At 35.3% G+C, this 16,925-nt stretch overlaps 1 pseudogene; it reads left to right on the top strand.

Moving 5' to 3' along the window:
- The first annotated feature begins 7,431 nt into the window (after positions 1-7,431).
- Positions 7,432-7,551, top strand: LOC145247680 (U2 spliceosomal RNA; annotated as a pseudogene).
- The last annotated feature ends 9,374 nt before the right edge of the window (positions 7,552-16,925 follow it).

The following is a 16,925-nucleotide window of genomic DNA, read 5'->3' as shown; positions in this document are numbered from 1 at the left end:
GTTATTTCAAACTTAGGTATGACAGGCCAACAAAAATTTCATTTAAAACTTAATTGTGACGGACCAAGACAAATACTATTTCAAATTTAAGTATGGCAAACTAACGAAAATGCTATTTAAAGCTTAATTGTGACGGACCAAGGAAAATGTTATTTAAAATGTAAGCATGACAGACAAACAAAAATGCTATTTTAAACTTAAGCATGACGGACCAAGGAAAATGCTATTTTAGATTAATGTATGACAAACTAACGAAAATACTATTTCAAATTTAAGCATTACAGACCAACAAAAATTATATTTCAAATTTAAGCATTACAGACCAACAAAAATTATATTTAAAATTTAAGCATGACAGACCAAAAAAATTATATTTCAAATTTAAGTATGACAGCCCAACGAAAATTAAAGTGTATTATTTCAGACCTAAACCTAACAAACCATTAAGAATGTGACTTAAGATCTAAGTGTGACGTACCATCGAAAATTCCATTTCAAACTTAAGCGTAACAGACGAACAGTCAGAGATTATTCTAGAGATGATTGTAGGTATCTACAATAAGATGCATCCATTCAATTTGCGCGTTTAGCGATGAAAAAGCTATTTCCAGTCGGAAGTGTTACAAACCACCCAACTAACAGACCGAGTGTTTGGCATAAAGAAGGCGAAGAAGAAGAAGAAGAAGAAGAAGAAGAAACGAAAAAATTCGAATAATAATCTTTCAGAATATCAGAAAGACATAAAATCTTTCATAAGTGCATAAAAGCGTTCACCGTTAATCAGAAAGAGATGATCGATTTTATATCGAAACACAATCAATAATTCTATGATTAACAAAAAATAGTAAAGTTCTCATCTCAGGTGATAAATAGTCTTTCTCTTTTATTGGTTGATACACATTTCGTGCTAACACCAAGACCACCAATATATATATATATATATATATATATATATATATATATATATATATATATATATATACATACATACTAGCAAAAGTACTCGTCGTTGACTGGGTTCAAAAACAGCCTACAGAAAATGGACTCTGATTTATGAAAGTATGATAGGTTATGAAAAGGAAGGGTTGGAAACAGATAGCTTCGAATTTGGGTGTATCAAAACCAAAGCAAAATATGATAAAAATAAAATAGATAAACCCCATCATTTATTATACCATACCTTTTCACACTGAAACACTTATCACAATATTTTGTGGATCTATATTAAAAAACCTTGTTAAACTTTGTGACATATTTCCATTTTATGGAGGTCAGGCGCGAACGAACACCCCATAATTTTATCATACCACATTTCTTCAAACTGAAACATAATTATGAAAGTATACTTACGCAGATAGATATGAAAAGTCTTTATCAAAGTTTGTGCCTATTTCAATACTATGATAGAAGATGTATCGAGACACAGGAATGGGTATGTTTGATCTGGCATAATGATGATTCATTAAAATTGTGGGGTCTGCGTACGCGCATGGTCCACAAAGTATGGAAAAAAAAACATTAAAAAATGAAAAAAAAAAACGTTTACAAGTGTTTTTGATATAGATGTACATAATAATACTTTGATAAGTATGTTTTAATTTAAATAGGGATGGTATAATAAAATTGTGGGGTCTGCGTTCGCGCCTGGCCTCCATAGAATGGAAATAGACACAAACTTTAATATCACTTTATATATATATCACTTTGAATTGGGCATCCACTGAAACATGTATGCACATATGTAACCAATAATGTTTGTATAATAAACAGGCTATGGTTAAGAATGTATTCAATCTTATAATTTTTTTTTGTGTATTGATATTCATATTAAAACCCCTTTTTCCTATTTATTTAAATAGAAAATATAACTTTGTTATATATGGATCGTGGAATTGCACTCATTTGCAAAAGAGCTAGCTAATTTGCATATTTTTTTTTTTAAATTCATTTTAATTAATTCCCTCTTAGTTTTTTCAGGTTTTCTTATGGGATGATCATCTTTAGTTAACTATAACGTGTAATTATATTCATACAGATATTCTACATGATTTATACTTGCGTAATATTTGCGTAAAAAGGTTATAGTAAACACAAACCTCTTTCTATATATATATATATATATATATATATATTTTACATAGGCGTCACCACTTATCAAGGCCGTCCGGCCACTCAAGGATAAGGGTTAAAGAGTGTAGAGTAGTCAAAAGGACACTATAGTAATCAATAGTAATGGAAGTTCGGTAAATTTGTTAACTTAAGTGGAACGGCTCATCAGAAACTTGTTCACATTGGACTTGCAGACAACCATATTATAGACAGCTGGAAAGCAGGAAAACGGAAGACTCTTCCACAGGCGTGCAGTTCAAAGAAAGAAGCTTTGATCATGGAATCTATGTTTAGGTTTAGGCACAAATAAAGAGTGGGGAAAATTATTGATAATGTTTTCAGCTAGTCTAGTGTTTCTTGTGAAAGTTTGGCGAGGGGGGGGACCATAGATTGAAGCTCAGTCGAACACTTTCCATGAAAATAACAATAAAGCAGAGACAAACTCGCAACATCTCTTCTGTGAGATAGAGGTTGCAGGGAAGAGAAAAGGACATCTCCCACCAGGCCACGAAGTCTATTTTGAACCCTATCAAGGCAGGCAAGTCTTTTCTAGCAGCTCCTGCCCATATGTAGCAACAGTATTCCATTCTTGGACGTATCTGGCTCTTATATAGATAGAGAATTGCATCAGCAGTGAGATATCTACTGGATCTATAGAAGGATCCGACCATTTTTCCAGCGGCCTTGGCAACAGATTTGATGTACGTATTCCATTTAAGATCAGGAGTAAAGGTCAAGCCCAGAAGCCTGTCAAAACTTGAGGCCTCCTCAAGACGAGAGCCATTCATTTTAATTGATGCCAGATGGGGATATATATATATATATGAGCAAACAGTTAATAAAATATGTTAAAAAAACACTTTGAAATGAGTTAAAAACATCTGAAAAGGAAACTAGATAAATGGATAGTCCTTAATCCGCGGAGTTTTGAAGAAATACTTTCCTTCTCATCAGAGGGAAGGAATTAGCAAAATTCGGGATCGGATTTTGCACGCAGAATTATTTGATGAAACAACAAGTAAGTCAAAGATCTTACTTGAAAACCAAAAAAAGTGAAGCAGAGGGAATATGGTAAAGAAAAAGGTGATTACACATGAATGGATAGTCTGGTGGAAAATAAAAAAAAATCCAGTGATGGTAAAATCCAAATGTAAAACTTCAAGAAAGAAAGTATATATATATATATATCTATATATATATATATATATATATATATATATATATATATATATATATATATATATATATATATATATATATATATATATATATAGTAACTGACCGCCCGGCATTACTCTGTCATAAAATGCGCTTAAATATATTTTGATTAATGCAGATTTCGTATTTATTATTATATTATATTGGACCCAATATATAGTAATGACTAAAAAGTTAAAAAAAAAAAAACTCGTGCGCCACCAGCGAGAATCGAAACCAAAACGTTTAGCTTACGATTTACTTTTTCCTTTGACCTTAATGTCTGAGCTATAAAGACATATTTGCTGCAAAGCTAAAAATCAAAATAGGAACCAATAGCTATTAGGTTACACATGCATATTCGTAATGCCGTCGTTCAACCTTCACCTGACAAATTCCACTTTTTAAAAAATTTTCACACATTTGCAACGATTTTCCCCCGGCTAAAACCGAAATATAATATAATATATAATAAGTTTCATGTCTGTAGACCAAAGACTGGCACAGGAGTTGCAGCATTAAGAATTTTTTTTTTATTCAATTTATAACATTATATAATCAATTCTTAATGCTGCAATATTTTAAGTTATAAATTTATTATATGTTTTACTAGAATATCCTGTCTTTTTTTTTTTTTTCTCCAGTTTTAACAACTAGTTCTTTTCTTTTCCATGTTTAAGCTTAATCATATTACTTTTCCATGCTCGCATTTTTCTATTGTAATATATAATGTTTAACTAGTCTGACGTTTCGACGTATGGCCAGCAGTTTGAATCAGTAACCGTAAGTTTCAAAAAGGCGAAGAAAGAAACGCAGAGTAAAAAAAAATAAAAGAAAAAGAAAAAGAAGAAAGAAAATGTAAGCAGTTAAAAACGCAAAAACACGCACACACATTTTTTTTTTTAAATTCCAGGTGTGTTACGTGCACATATACCTATTGTATTCCACAGCTGTTGCGTCTATGGTTCGACCCTAGGTAAAGACTTGAATTTTAAACAGATGGAGGGTCGTGGTAGGGTACGGTTATGGGGGTAGAAGTGTGCGTTTTTCTGCTGCGCTTCGTGTAGGCGGGTAGATTTGAGCCCTTGACTCATCGCCGGTCCGTCTTAGTCATCCAGGGTTACAGGTTGTTGTAGATCTTTATAACTGCCACATCCCCGGCGTCAAGTTTTTGTTTAATTGAGATGTGGGGGTGGGTTCCAAAGAGAAGGTCGTCCGTACTACCTATGATCTTATTATCTGCTAGCTTAGTGGAAAGAGTAAATAAAAAATAAAAAAAATGTCAAAACTAAAAATATTTTATTTCATTATTTATTTATTTTTATTTTTAGTAAACGACCATTGACCGCGACTTCCGTATATTTTAAACCTATTTAGATTTGTATAATTAAAATGCAGTTTTTATGAAAATTTATATAAAGCGTAAAAGAAATTCTATATAAATATTTTATAAAAATATTGATTTCATAAAAATCATTGGATGCGCGTGCGCGGAAACAGACATTGCGACCAATGAAAACAATACGGAATACAGACCTGAATACCCCCTACAAATCAACTTTTTAAATGTAAGTCTTTAGTTAGTACTCTAGCGCACATTGACTATTAATTATTGACTTTAGATTGATAAATGAAAAATCCTTTATATACAAGGAATGCGCGTGTACTCGTCGACTATATGGGGGATCGATTTTATGTATTAGAAACTGTGTACACACGTAAGTATACCAAATAGTTTTCCTATTAATTTCAACATTGTAAATGTGAAGTGACGAAACTTGAAGATTGCGTATTATATATATTAAAAAAAAAGAAGGAATAAAGAAAAAAAAATTCGAGGAGAAAAAGAAAAAAAATGATCCGGGCAAAGCCTCTGTAATTGTTGGGTGGCGAAACTTGAAGATAACCATAAATATGTATATAAAATAACCGGAAAAGGGTAAATTTCAAGCGAATTTTTAAAAAAGGTCAAACTGCTTAAAAAAAAAAAGGAGGGGGGGGGCTAAATTCGCGAAATTTGGTTTAAAAACGTCGATTGGTAATACAGGGCGACCCCCCCCCCCCGAAAAAAAAAAAAAAAACAGACGATATTCAATAGTTTTTCTGAGCATTTTACAGTCAACAGAGAAAAAAAGGCCAAAGACCCTAGTATTTTGATGTGATGTTTTGAATATAATAAACTAGTTATGACCAAAGTTTCATTTCATTTGGATAAAACACTAAGAAACAGGGCCTAATTAGAGTTGGTGCCCGTTTTTTTTTGGGGGGGGTCACTCTGTATTAAAACATTGCATTAGAAACTGAGCACACCCTGCAAATATTGACTTTTTTTCTCTTTTGATAAACTTGTAGATTACTGTCCATTCTATAGGTGTGTCTGAATTTTTGACACCCTAAACACAAAACTGTGAATAAAATATACAAAATTCGTAATTTCTTTTTTTAAAGTGGGTTGTCTAATTTCTTTATGGAATATACTTCCAAAATAAACTTTAAAAAATAATAGAAATATTATTTTTTATTAAAAAAAAAAAAGTGTTTACAAAGTGCATGCGCACGATCGTGCAGCCATTTTTTCTACGTAATGAAATGAATTGAATTTTACGAGTTAAATTTTTTTCAATTTAAAAATCTATCCAAATTTTTTTTTCAAAATGTTTTTTTTTTTTTTTTTTTAGAGTTTCGAAAAAAAAATTAATTACATAAAGAAGAAATGAAATATTTTGAATCAAAAACTCATGTAATTCTTCAAGAGAATTAAAAAAAAATGGAAAATTTGTCGGTGGGTTTTTTTTTTTTAAAGTAAACTTTGATGAGTGAAATGTGATCATTTTTCAAATACGGTGACCCATACTTGATTCGGTTAATTTCTTGAAATCAGTTTTGAAGAAAACCGATTAAAAAAAAATATTGCATATTTTTCTATTAAACCTTTTATTATTTTAAAATTTGTTCTTTGCCCCTTTTATTGAAAAAAAAAAAAATAGGGTTTAAATTACATTTTTCAAGTAGTTATAAGCTTCGAAAGATGGTGAATCTAATTATTCAAATTTTTATCATTCATTTTTAATGGCGACATCTGACACTGCTATCCATTCTATAATAATCCGTTAAAAAAATTGAAAAATAGAAAGACGAAAAAATATAGGGGGGAGTACCGCTCGTAAACGTGAATCAAAACATTTAATTTCATCATAAATCTAAGAACTTTTAAAGATAATTGGTTTAAAACTTTTGAAAGTCAGTTTCAATGACCTTTATGCCTGTTGATAATTTTTTTAGTACTTGCAATAGACATCTAGTGAAAGGAATATCTGCGGTTTCAAAGATGCAATATGTCGTTTAAAAGATGAAAATCTCTTTAAAATCGGTTGTTTGTTTTGTTGTCTAGAGCGCTTCCGCTTTTGCGTTTCGGGAGTTGCCTTTAAATGTTTTTTTCCTTTTTAGTCGCGTGCAAGCGACTCTATAAGTCGGTCCGTCGGTCGGTCTGTCCGTAACACTTTTGTGCTTAGCCTTTTTGGTTAAGATCAAAGGTCTATTGTTAATAGATGCTGTTCTTAGCTTGTTAATCTTTTCTTGGCCTTTTGGCCAAGATCAAAGTGTGAATGAAATTTTATTAATATTGTTATCTTTTTTGTATTTTTTATATAAATAAAAAATGTTTTAAAATTGGGTTTAAGTAGGAACACCACCTCCTCCCACCACACACACATAAATACAAATTTAAAGGGGGTAACCATGATAAAAGATGCTGGTCGAGAGAAAAATTATTTAAAATTTACAACAGAGACGAGATGGATCAACCAACCTCACCATCACCCCCTTCTTTTTGTGTTGGCCTTGTGCCTAAGATTTTGTTCATTTTCCGAACTGTATTTTTTTCCTGTGAATAAAAAATTTGATATCTCAAAGTGTAGTATCTGTTCCGGCAGATACTGCAAGCAAAGACCATATGTGGGGTCAACCCCACATATAAGATCTCGGTCAATGTAGGGGCAACCCTTCATACCAATTTTCACTATCCAGCTCCCCTACTCCCCGGGGAGCTGGCCCCCATTCCCCCTTCACTCCTCACATTAAAAATCGGCCTTGTGCCTAATTTGCTCGGTGGGGGAACAAATAAATACCCTTTTCTTGGCTTTTTGGCCAAGACCAAAGTGTAGTATCTGTTCTTACTACATGCTGTACTTATTGTGATATAAAGTGGGGGATCACTTTTCTGTATTAATTTTATGTAAAACCACTCAGTCTCCAAGCCATTCAAGTCATTCTCCTCATCATTCAAGTTGTTTTTGAAGGATTCCAGGTATTTTTTAAGCATTCAAGTCATTCTTAAGGTCATTCAATTCATCCTTAAGTTCATTAAAGTCATTCTAAGTCATTTACTTTTTATTTATTTAAGTCATTTCAGCTCATTTTTCGGTCATTTTAGTTTATCTTTAAGAATTTCATCTCAATCCTACATTCACACATTCATTCATTACGCGAGAGCATGCGACTAATGGCTATCGGCCTTGTTTTAAATACACGTGTGACATGCTAAATAAAGGCGCAATTTCAGTTTCTAAGGATGTACTTCGTGAAAGAACGTGTTGCATTCGTCTCTAATTCAAGGGATCTTTTCCCGCTTTATTCCTGCAGAAACCATTCTCGGAGACTCATGTTTCTTTGTGGGGAGTTTGAATTAATTCCCAGTTGGGTAATTGTAAATAAAATTACTGACTCAGCTCAATTTCTGTCTCTTTATATCGGCTTGATCAGAAGGTTCTTGCAAAATTTTTAATTTTGATTTCAAATGATGTATTTTCAAATAAGTTTTTGTTATAATACCTTTACTTTATCAAATCGTTTAAATTACAATCATTTTAAAACGATTGCCTTTTCAGAACGCTGAATACAAGATGCAAAAAAGTTGCACAATTTTCTTATTTCAATTCAAGCTAGACTGAAAAGCTGCTGAAACAGCTCGCAATTTCACGAAGCGTTTGGCTCAGTAACCACTACTGAACGTATAGCACAATGGTGGTTTAAGAAATTTCATAGTGGCGATGATAGTCTTAAAGATGATGAACATAGTGGTCGGCCATCGGATGTTGACAATGATCAATTAAGAGCCTTAATTGAAGCCAATCCATGCACAACTATTCGAGAACTTGCTTCTGAATTAGACGTAATGTATACAACGATTTCCAACCACTTGAGAGAGATTGGAAAGGCAAAAAATTGATAAATGGGTGCCTCACGAATTGAACGACAACCAAAAGAAACGCAGTTATGAAGTGTCATCTTCCTTTCTTTTACGCAACAAGAACGACCCGTTGCTCAACTGAGTTGTGTCTTGTGATGAAGAGTGATTTCTTTACAAAAACTGATGACGCTCAGCTCAGTGGTTAGATGCCAACAAATCTCCATAACATTTCCCGAAGCCAGAGTTGCACCAAGAGATGGTCATGCTGACTGTTTGGTAATGCAGGCAAAACCATTACGGCAGAAAAATACTGACAACAAATGGATAAAACGCATCGGAAACTTCAACAACAACACCCAGAATTAGTCAACAGAAAAGATCCAATTCACCTCCACGACAATGCCTGACCGCATGTTGCTACACCGAACCTTGCTGAAGTTGAACGAATTGGGTGACAAAACTCTGCCTCATCTGCCATACTCTCCAAACCTCTCACCTACAACTTTCTGCATGGGAAATGCTTCAAAAACCAAAGTGATATCCAAAACCCCTTCAGCAACTTCATCGCCACCAGAACGCCAGATTTGCATGTTATTTGTTTGAGCCGAGATAAGTTCATCTGAATTTAAAATTTAAAAACTGCAAGAACTTTCTTGTTAACCTAATAAAAACTTTTCAACAAATACGATGATACAAATAATTGCTATTCTTCCAAATTCTTCATCTACCTCAGTCAAGAAGAATGGTCTACTTGGAGAGGCCACTATCAGCCCTGATGGCATGCAAAGGCACACCACTTATGCAACACAGATTGAATTGAAAAGTCCTTTTTTTTTTTTTTACACAGGCATCACCACATTATCAAGGCCAAGAGGCCACTCAAGGATAAGGGTTAAAGAGTGTACAGTAGAAATTGGACAATATAGTAATCATTAGTAATGAAAATTCGGAAAAATTTGATAGCTTATATGGAACGGCTCATCAAGAACTTATTTACGTTAGACTTGAACACAACCATATCGTAGTCAGCCGGAAAGCAGGAAAATGGAAGACAATTCCACAGGCGTGCAGTTCTAAGAAAGAAGCTTTGTTCATGGAATCTACGTTTAGGTTTAGGCACAGATAAAGAGTGGGGGGAATTATTGATAGTGTTTTCAGCTAGACGAGTGTTTCTTGTGAAAATTTGGCGAGGGGGGACCATAGACTGAAGCTCAGTCAAACACTTATCATGAAAATAACGATACATCAGAGACAAACTCGCAACATCTCTTCTGTGAGATAGAGGTTGCAGGGAAGAGAAAAGGACATCTCCTACGAGGCTACGAAGTCTATTTTAAACTCTATCAAGGCAGGACAAGTCCTTTCTAGCAGCTCCTGCCCATATGTGGCAACAGTATTCAATCCTTGGACGTACCTGGCTCTTATATAGATAGAGAATTGCATCAGCAGTGAGATATCTACCGGATCGATAGAAAGATCCCACCATTTTTCCAGTGGCCTTGGCAACAGATTTGATGTAGGTGTTCCATTTAAGATCAGGAGTAATGGCCAAGCCCTTTCAAAGATAAGTGTTCTAGCTTTGTGAATTTCCTGTCTTCAAGGCTCTTTCATCTCTGTGAATTTTCTTCACAGTTTATTTACTCGCTAGGAGTTCTCACACACGTGATCATCATCAGTAACAATAATTGGTGGTATTCCTCAGTCTTAGTGACAACAAGTCTTCCAAGATTTCAAGTACTATTCACCTATTTCAGTAACCATAGCAAATAATTTTTGCATTATCACAACAGCGATTTTTCACTTGCACATTATTTTTGTGTCTAGTCTTAAAAAACATTCTTGTGACCATTTTGAAACTGTAAAAAAAATGGTTACTCGTTCTGTCCTATTATTTGTATTATTTGAAGTATTCAAACTACTATTCTAAACTTGAGTGTTATTTTCATAACATTTTCGTCGATGTAACCTCCCACCTTTTTCAGGTGTATCTTGTCGAAGTCAGGAATGTTTCTGCCAAACTCGGGAAATTGCATGAAATTTCTAACAAAACCTTTTATTTAATCCACAGGGATAGCAGGCTCTTGTTTTGTCAGCCATGACTGCATAAAAGTCCTAAGTAATTCACAACTGTATTGTGACTGTAGACCGCAAGGAGTATTGAACTTTCAACATCCAGAAGAGTGTAACTTGCAGTTGAATTTACTAAATAATTTATCTACTATGCCACGGGTCTTTGTGTTCTTGTTTAATCAATTTACGTTAAATCTATATGAGGGTCGTTCCAAAAGTGAACTTTGCTATTTTATAACTCAAAAAGTTGAAGAGCTATGAAGATTAGCGTTGTCATTAAAACAAGCAACCTTTTGTGCTCCAAAACAGTAAATGTATGTGTGTGTGTTTGTGTATGTGTGTGTGTGTGTGTGTTTGTGTATGTGTAAATATTTAACCGATAAACTCTTAAATTACTATCACACAACACTGAAATTAACTGGAAATAGTAATCGCTCACCTAGGATGCTATATAAAGAGCAAAATCTTTGTTTGGGTGGATTAATAACGCGTACAGAAATATTGACGGTGTGAGACTCTTAACAAAGCAATCCCTGTCATGGACGCGTTAGAAGCAAAGATGCATTATTGAATTCCTCCATGCAGAAAAAAAAATTGAACCAATCAACATTCACCGGCGTCTGTTAAACATTTATGAGGCCGATGCAGTTGATGTTATTACAGTTAGGAGACGGGTTCATCGATTTCAGAATGGTGAAAGAGATGTAAATGACAAAACACACTCCAGACTTTTACGACCAGTTATCAAAAGAGGCTGGTAAAAATGTATACAAATCGTTGTGATTATGTAAAAAAATAAATTCTGGAGCCCAAAAGGTCGCTCGTTTTAATGGTACCTCTCCCATCTTTGTAGCTCTTCAATGTTTTAGTTTTTGAACATCTATCCCCCCTTTCTCCCCTTGCATATATAAACATATAAACAAAACTAACTTTTCCCTTGACATCAAAGCCAACAGAGTATAAGCATTTGTTTAGATGACTTTTTCTTTGTTAATTGAGATATGTTTTTGTCCTGCACAGTTCTAGGAGGTTCATTCTCCATGGCCTTGCCTCTTGTTTTTGGCTGGAATAAATTTATCTACAGCCCTTTCTATCCAAATGATGTCCAGCAAGTGATGTCACCTGATTTGTCCGCTCTGGGTCTCGTTTGGTCGCTGGGACTGGACTGTTTCTTCAACGAGAGTCCTGGTTGATCAGAAGATCCAGTCAGACAGGCTGCCACTCTCTCCATATTACTTTTGATAGAGTGTGCAATCTGTTGAGCAATGGTCTCTCAAGTCAACGTCACTGGAAAGTAGAGGTCATTTCAAGCCAAAAACATAAAAGAATAACTGGGCTTATTGTATGAAAATAAGAGGGTAATTATTCACTGAAGTCATTCATAAGTTTCTTACTCAAATGCAGATGCTAGGGAACTAGCAGCTTCTATTAGTAGCATTGGGGCAGTCAACCTTAAATCTGTGACTTGTCTCTCACAGTGTGGATTCAGTGGTTTGGAACAGAGTGAGACTTAGGTCAAGGGTTTTCCTTTTCTCTGAATGGTGTTGGTTTCCCGGCTGTCAGGTGGAGTGTGTCCTTGAGGCTATTTTTACTTTTCATTTTATTGAGAATCAAATGGGCTTAACCTTGCCTCCTGATCCACAGAATTTCATTTCACAAGTTTTAGTAAACCAATCTCAAGCAGTTTTTTTAAATTCTCAAGCTCTAAAAAAAATTTTCCTTTTCTTCTTCCTCAAATCTGTATTTATGATCTTCACTCTCAATAGGAAGGTCCATTGCCTTCACCATCCATTATGTCTCTACCCTTCAACATTACTCACGTTGGAGAGTCCCTCCTCCTCTTGCTTCCTTTACATAACCAATAGTTTTCCTAAATGCTATTTTGTATAAGTTAAAAAGTAAATAACTTGGTTATCTTTTGGGAATAACTAAATTTCTGAACGACTATTAATGGACACTAGAATTCGTATCCACCATCTTGTTTTTCCTTATCCAAGGAAACTCATAATATCTGGCCTATGTTTCGGGCGACCCACAGATAACTTGACCACCCAAGAAACAAGGTTATGTGTTTTTCTTAACAAGGGTGGTATTCGGATGGAATTTGTCAAATTGTCATTACTGTATAATCCAAGACATCAACTTTTCCAGCTGGTGTGTTTTATAGGTTATTTGCGCCAACCCCAATTTCCATGGAAGAAGGAAGATTTCCCCTTTATCAATTTAATATATCCACCAATAAATGTGTGTGTATTAAATCAATACTATAACAGCATTTCTTAACAATGCACTTTTTTTCATCATCATCATCATCATCATCACCACCACCACCACCATTGCTCGGGCCCAATGTTCATAACTTTATGTGCATATATATATATATATATATATATATATATATATATATATTAAAAAGTTTGACTCAGGTAACCGACATCTAAAATTTCGCGTGTTTAGACCCAAAATTGGCAGAGGAGTTTGGTAGAGTCTGCAAAGGTTAACTCTGTAAACTTTGACCTCTTGGCAGCCAAATTTGCGCCCAAAAACTGATTAAAAAGCTTGCTGCATGCCTGAATATCCTTTATGTAAAATTTCAAATGTTTAGACCCAAAATTGGCTGAATAGTTCGCTAGAGACCGCAAAAGTCAAATCTTTTGAACTTTGACTCCTTGGAGGCCAAATCTTCAGCCAAAAACCTATTAAAAAGCTTGGCTTATGTCTGAATACACTTTCTGTAAAATTTCAAATGTTTAGACCAAAAATTGGCTGAGTAATTTGGTAGAGATCGCAGACGTCAATTTTTGAAAAATTTGTACTCCAATTTTAACCCCTTAATATTTATTGTTTTGGACTCAAATTAAATTAAAAAGTTTGATACATGTCCAAGTAACCTACATCTAAAATTTCAAATGTTAAGACCCGAAATTGACGGAGGAGTTTGGTAGAGTTTTCAAAGGTCAAATCGTTTAACTTTGACCCCTTGACAGCCAAATTTCTGACCGAAAACCGATTAAAAAGATTTTCCCAAATCTCAATACCCCTTATGTTAAATCTCGAATCTGTAGACTGAAAGGTGACAGAGTAGTTTGGTAGGGAAATGTACACACACACACACGCACACACACAGACAATTTCACTTTTATGGATATAGATTATATTGGACCTAATATATAGTAATGATTTAAAAAGTTTAAATAAAAAAATGACTCGTGCGCCACCACTGAGAATTGAAACCAAAATGTTTAGCTTAGGATTTACTTTTTCATTTGACGTTAATGCCTGAGCTTGGAAGACAAGTTTGCTGCAAGGCTAAAAAATAAAACATGAACCAATAGCTATTACGTTATGCATGCCTATATGTAATGCCGTCGTTCGACATTTTCCTTGTAAATTCAATTTCTTTAATCTTCACTTTTGTGCCGATCCCCCCCCCCGGCTTAAACTCAAATATAAAGTTTCGCATGGGCCTGAATACCCTATATATTAAGTTTCATGTTTGTAGACCAAAAACTGACAGAGGAGTTTGGTAGGCAAAATTTTTAAACAAATATATACACATATACATAAATATATATAGAAAGAAGTTTGTGTTTACTATAAACTTTTTACGCAAATATTACGCAAGTATAAATCATGTAGAATATCTGCATGAATATAATTACACGTAATAGTCGACTAAAGATGATCCTCCCATAAGAAAACCGAAAAGCTAATAGGGAATTAATTAAAATGAATGTCTAAAAGAATATGCTAATTAGGTATATCTTTTGCAGATGAATGCAATTCCACGGCCCATATATAACAAATAGAAAAAAGGGTTTTAATATGAATATCAATGCACACACACACACACACACACACACACATAATAACTATAGGAGTATAGATGTGTTCTTTTTTTCCTCACTTAGTTGATTTGGGGGGAGGAATCACCCACATTGAGGTAGGAATAGGAAAATGACGGTAGAGATCACGTAATAATAGCACCCAAAAAATTTTTTTTTTTATTTAAAAAAAAAACATTTTTTTTTGGTTGCCCTGGTGGTTCTCGGCAGCTATCGGTCACGTCCGCGATCACTACTCGGCTTTTTGTCGTTTCTCGTTAGCAGTCGGTCGTGATTTGGGGGGAGGAATCACCCACATTGAGGTAGGAATGGAAAATGAGGGTAGAAATCACGTAATAATAGCACCAAAAAAAATTTTTTTTTTGGTTGCCCTGGTGGTTTTCGACAGCTGTCGGTCACGTCCGCGATCACTTTTTGTCGGTTCTTGTTAGCAGTCGGTCGTGCCCGAGCCGAAGTCACAAAAATTCGGGTCAAAAATGCATAAGTACCATTTAATTTCTGTCAAAAGAGCGCGATAGTGTAGACCTAAGTTTCCGGATCACAGTTGCAAATAATCAGATTGGGTCTCGAATCTTGATGAAAATATCCGCCCACTTGTCACATAAGAGTAATCTTTCCCACAAGATACAAAATCGTCTTTGAAATCTAGTGGACAAAGACCTTTTCTCCTCCCTACTTTCTCCTTCTCACAGAAGATACGCTGCGAATCTCTGCTCTGTCGTTACTTTATGGCATGTGCTCGACTTAGCTTCAATCTATGTAAAGCTTTCGTAACAAACACTCATCTAGCTACACCAACCGCCAACAATTTCCCTCACTCTCTAACTGTGCCTAAAACTAAACGAAACTTCTATAATTCCATGAGCAAAGTTTCTTTCCTAGAATTGTCCTTTGTGGAAAACAATACCATAGGGTTGCTTCCAAGATGACTATAATATGGCCGTTTTCAAGTCTAATGTAAATAAGTTCTTGTTGAGCCGCACTCTTATATAATTAAACCCTACCCAACTTTCACCGTTACTGATCGTCACGGTTGTGTTTACCTAACAAACATTAACGCTTATCCTTGAGTGGCCTCTGGGCCTTGATAAGCGATGAGCACCAAATGAAACGGAGAGCGGACACGCGTATGTAAACGCCGAGCTGTGTGCGAAGTGACGGCATAGTGGGGAAAAATAACTATAAGACTATAAAAAGAACGTGTGCACAGACAGACGACGACGTTCGAGAAGACAGAGATCAGAGAGAAGGGGTACGATCACGTTTTATTCGGGGAAAGTACTTGGAAATAAATGTCTTTGTTAGAACGGGGGAAAGTGCGTCGAGTTATTACTTGCCTTCTGTTCATTGTGACGTAGTCTGATACAACGTGTTGGGTTCCGAGTGTCTACATGTTAACGCGTGTGTAAACGTGGGTAATGTTACGCAAGTAATCAATTAAAAATAAAACTAACTATACTGGAAAGCCGAGATACAACGAAACAGCTGTTTGCGGGTGACTGCACATAGATAAGAACTACTTTGCTTTCCTATCACACCTGAATACAGCATAAGATCAAATTTAATGAGTCTCCTATTCTTTCCATTTTTAAATCAATCCAAAAAAAAAAAAAAAAAACTGGACTGAGCACCGTCTCCTCTGACCCCCATCTCATCCTCGCGACCCCCATTATTTGGGATTTATCAAAAGACGATAAAGGGTTATCTACTTCCGATACTTGGCAACAACTTGTTAACTGACAAGCTTCCCCCTCCTTCTCCCGCCTTCCCCTCCCCCGCGCTATACTTAAAACAGTCCTTATAAACATAAGTACAGTTTTAGGTAGAGACACTGACAATATTGAAGTAGACAGGGAGGGGAGTCAAAAGGAGGGGAGGTATGGTCAGGTGACAGATGATGAGTCACTCAAAAGGCGACAAGGTGAATGCCTTCACCCAAAGCCACCGGGCAAAAAAAAAAAAAAAAAGACGTGGCAGCCGGCAATATTTCCGTACAAGGGTGTTAGCGATATACTCAATATCCCACTTGTATGGGGATGGGTAAGGCGATGTGCTGGGGTAGATGGGAGAGAAGATGTACAGAGAAATCTCGCCAGCCTTACTTTCTTTCCTGGCCTTCCTTCTCCTTTTCTCCTCCCCGTCCCCGACCTGACCATTCTATTCTACCGAGGCTAGGTTTGAGAGAGAGAGAGAGAGAAAGAGAGAGAGAGAGAGAGAGAGAGAGAGAGAGAGAGAATAAATTAAAACGAGATAACATTTAATTTGGCACGAAATAAACAAGGCTAATGTAGACAAGGGGAAACAAGTGAATCATGTGTGGTCCCCTTCTTTGAATGACCTTTTACCTCTTTTTAGGGACATTTTTTAACCCTAGTGAAATAGGACAGGCCAAGTAGTGTTTCTAGTGTACTTGAGTCATATAAATTACAGTAAAATAGGCACTTCCAAAGTACATCATAAAATTTGTGAGCACGGGACGGATGACGTGAAAGTTGCCTACATCCTAAGTGAAAGTG

This window comes from Euprymna scolopes, chromosome 25 (assembly GCF_053919585.1).
Source record: "Euprymna scolopes isolate OS-2025 chromosome 25, ASM5391958v1, whole genome shotgun sequence".
In the NCBI taxonomy this organism is placed as follows: domain Eukaryota; kingdom Metazoa; phylum Mollusca; class Cephalopoda; order Sepiida; family Sepiolidae; genus Euprymna; species Euprymna scolopes.
This window is presented reverse-complemented; position numbering and strand designations above follow the sequence as displayed.